The sequence below is a fragment of the Harpegnathos saltator genome, unplaced genomic scaffold (assembly GCF_003227715.2).
Source record: "Harpegnathos saltator strain DR-91 unplaced genomic scaffold, Hsal_v8.6 scaffold23, whole genome shotgun sequence".
Taxonomy (NCBI): domain Eukaryota; kingdom Metazoa; phylum Arthropoda; class Insecta; order Hymenoptera; family Formicidae; genus Harpegnathos; species Harpegnathos saltator.
Genome location: NW_020230017.1, coordinates 126,547 through 130,899, shown reverse-complemented (window position 1 = coordinate 130,899; position 4,353 = coordinate 126,547).

Here is a 4,353-nt window from a genome sequence, read left to right as displayed (position 1 = left end):
GTTTCTCGCCACGGTTTTTCGGCGAACGGGCCACGCGTCGGGAACGTGCTCGTCGATACTTCCTGCGTCGCTCCTTCCTTGTTGTCCGTGTGACCTGTACCGTAACAAATACGGCAGCGGTAATTCTTTTCGAGACGACACCTAATTCGTTAATTGGAAAAGAGAAAAGAGAGCAGTCACCTGAGGGCCGCATCTGGCGGCGAGCGGCGTCCTCCAAATCCTTTTGCTCCTCCGGTCCTGTTGGTCGGCTCGGGAGGTTCAAGGGCACAAAACCTGGGGCGCGGGACCGTCACACCTGCGCGCTCCTAACACTAATAGTTATGCTCACTTATTATTATTCATGGGGGGTCCCCCTGAGCTCCCCGTTAGAAGCGCGATATTTTTTGCCCTCCTCGCGTCGCGACCGAGGGTTCGCTTTACTGGGACGGATGCCTCCGCGGCTGCCACGTCACAAGTTATATGTTAATATATTAAAGTCATATTTTGTTGATATGTTTAGATTATTAATGCATTTGTAATCATTAACATTTCGTAAAAATTAATGTAAAGAATTAATGTAAATAGAAAATTAAGTTAAGTAAGACGAGATCCGCTGCTGACTTCTACAGCATTACTTACAGAAGAAGGCTACTGTCTTCCATACATATACAAATTTTCTTACTATCCACCATCGCTTGAACGACGACAGACAATCCCCCCTCCCCCCCATCACAGTGACTAGGACACAGCACTTACATGGGACATACCTGGAGAGTATCTGTGTCAGACGATAGATCAGTTTGTCATAGCTTCTATCTACCCAATCTTTCAGGACTGGCTAGATAGTTCCGACAGTCCGCTGGTCAGCGGAGTTCTGCTCAGCCAGATGCTGTTGCAACTGTAAAAGTTGAACCTAGCGTCTCAAAGATTTGACTACTCTTGTTACAAAAGGTTCCTTCTTCCCACCCTCTTTAGTGAAGCTCGCAAAGATAATCATAGACCGCCGCATAAATCAAACTTGCCCGCCAGGTCAGGCTGTCTGGCCCCTGCTGGCCCCGGCGTGTGTGGGGCGGCAATGTGACGCCGATGACGATGACGAAGCCTCCTGTATGCACTACTGCAGGGCTGGGAGACCCCGCAGCTGGCGTCCCCTGCGCCTCGACCGGCCCTGAAAAGGGTGCATGCGGACACACGATACCGCGACCGGAAGCAGTTCGACCAGCGCATGCCAGAAATGGCATGACAATTGCGGTGCCTGGATTGCGAGCGAGATGGATGAGGTTCACCACTCACCATTTAGCATGCAACCAAGGGCACAACACCCGGTGTCCGGGAAATCTGGAGCACATAGTCGGGGGTTATCCGTCCGAAATGGAGTACCCTGGTGTTCGACGGCTGGAGATAGTCGGCAACGGGGAACTCGCAGGTGGCGGGCGATCTGATCCGTCAGGCAAAAGCCGCCGGGCATTGGGGCCCCTTTCGGAGTGGATGGCCGACGACTGTGCCAGGTTACTGGGCATTGGGTGGGGAAGGGGACAGAAGGAGTCCACTTTTTTCTCCCCCGTGGACGCCACCTTGCCGTGGTGGGGGAGCTTGCGTGCCCTGATGATGTACAGAGCTGTGCCGGCGGGGGCTTCGCCCCCTGGCAGGTTCTACCATGCCGGAGAGGTCTACAGAGGGGCCAGACTAAGAGCGTCCTTATTCACTCTCAGAGGGGCAGCTGCCTCCGAGTTTCATATAGGGACCGGAGAGCCGCACTGGTACTTGTACTAGTGTGACCCAAAGGACCCTGCAGCGCGGGCGGAACGGGCTCGTGAGCCGGGTGAAGACAACCGTTCTAGGGGAAGGAACCTGGGGGAAGGAACCTAGGGGAAGGAAAACCCTGACTGGAAACCCGTACTTGTCAGGACGTACAACCTGACACAATTGTGAGGGGCCAGGGTGCTTCGGCATCCTGGTACAGGGGGCTCAGGCATCTCCGACAGACCCTAGCCTACCACACCGTAACCCTAGATCATGTCTCTGGGGCCGGGGGTCTTGCCTTAATTGGCCGGACCGCGAGGCGGGTCCTTTATAAAACACCACGTAATCCTACGGTTGAGGCATGCCACGCTTATGGGATGAATGGCAGGTGCGTGACCTGTCGCTAGTGGTTCCTCACCCTGGGCACTTGGCGAACCCCGGGGACACGCTAGCCTTACTCCGGGCAATGTGGGAGGTCCGCCCGGGGTCGACGTCCACTTCCTGCCGCACTCGTGGGAACAAAAATGATTTCGAAATTTACAAAAAACAAAAACTCCGAACCTTCGAGCTCAAAGTCCCGCAGAGATGGGTGTAGCAACCCGTCCGAGGACTCACCACCCTCGTCAGAGGGTGATTTATACAAAGTAAGGGGGGTTTAGAGGTGGTAGGAGATCGACAGGCAGGTGCCACCTCCCCACCCCCTGGGGAGGAAGAGCTAGCTGGCCCAAGTGGATTAGCCACTGGGGTGCGGCCAACAAATGAGGGTCGACCACCGCCCTCGGGGAGACGCCCCTCCGACCGCGGAGGTGGCGAGGTGAGCTCGCCGGGCAGGCCAAAGCGAGCGGCCACCCAACGTGGGACCATTGGAGCAAAGGGGATCGGGGGTCTTAACACCATATTGACTGATAAACCCGGCCCCCGCTGTTCCAAAAATAGGAGCAACAAATCCCTCCTGAGGGGAGTCGGGATGCGGGGGCTTCGGGACCTGCGGGGGTTAAGGGAGCGTCGAGGGGGGCCACCGGTGGACTGGTGGTCCTCTCCGATGTCCTGCTCTCGCAGGGGTCGAGGATCCCCGTATCTCGATTGAGAGACGGCCCGAAGAAGAGGACGAGAGAGCAGGCGAGCACAAGTAGCAGCAGCAGCAGTGCCTCCTGCGTTATAACGACAGGGCCGGCACTTGAGCCGGTGAAGAGGGGTCACGGCAGACCCGTGGTCACCGGTGCGGGCATCGGCATAAGGGAGAAGAAGGCGGCAGCAGAGGAGAAGAGGAAAGAAGCGGAGCAGACCAGGCTGGAACAGGAGGTACAAGCCATCCTGGACGCAGGCATATTCCGATCCCTGAGGGACAAGCGCCCAATAAAGGAAGTTTTTAAGGACAGCGCCGCGAAAGGTTTGCTGAAGGAGAACAAGGTGAGCGAGCGGGCCTCGGAGGTCGGTCGAGCCCTCGGCACGATTCGACTAGTCTCACGAAGGTCCAATACCTTAAAGGGGACCTTCGTGGGGGCGTTGAATCGTGCCGTGGGGATCTCCGAGGCCGTGCTCGCCACCTTGATGGCCAGGGTGGCAAGCAGAAAGGGTGAGATATCACCCTGGCCGAGAAGGAGGCGGCGGATCTTCGCGAAGAACTTAGAAAGACGAAGGTGGAGAATAGGCGGCTGGCGGAGGAGCTGGAATCGGCGAAGCGACAAGTCGCTTCGTCGATTCCGAAGATTCCTCCGGCGGCTGCCTCTTCTCCACCACACCGGTCAACAGGCAGCAGGAGGCTTTCCTACGCGAAGGCGGCTGGGGGCTCGTCGTCCTCGATTGCCTCAAGCGAGGAATTGGAAAGGGGCGGGAAGGAGCGGGAGAAGAGAAGAGATGAGACGAGGAGGAGGAAAAAGAAGAGGAGGATAGACTCTTCTTCCGCTAATAGGCTTTTAGCCGTTATCAACCGCCTCGCGGCTGCTGGTTCCGGGAGGCGAGACAGCTGCGGCGGTGGGGGTCTCACCCATCCGTCCCATGGGAACAGGGAAGGAGGAGAAAGGAAAGGTCCCTGCTAGGAAAGAAAGGACAGTCCTGGAGGCATCTAAGGGGCAGGGCAAGAAAGAAAGGAAGAAAGGGAACAAAGAAAGGAGGAAAGCCAGGGTCAGGCTTCAAAAGGAGGAAGTGGAGAAGAGGGTCCGAGAGGGAGGAAGAGGAGTCGCGGCCAAGGACCTGCTGAAAGCAGGTTTGGACACATCCCAGAGGGCGTTAGGGTGGGCGCTCCATCTCGGCCAGGAGCCGACGGAAACCTAGTCCCAGGTGGTAGGCAGGAAGGAGCAGAAGAAGAAGAATAAGGAGGGGAAGAGGATGAACGGCCCGGTTGGCCGAGTAACCCCTCCTCCGGATCCGGAAAGGCCGGATCCGGGGGAAGAGGGGCCGCAGTGGCCGGACGGGGCAGACCTAAGCCGCCGCGCTCGGCGGCCGTCACGATTACATGCCCCGAAGGGAAATGCGCCGATTTTATGGCGGAGGCCAGGCGCCGCATTATCCCGGCGGATCTGGGGATCGGTACGTCCCTAAAGGTCCGCCGGGCCCTGAGCGGGGCGTTGTTAGTTGAGGTGCCTGGCCTCGACGTCGGGGCTTTCGCCGACCGGCTTGCGGACGAGCTCC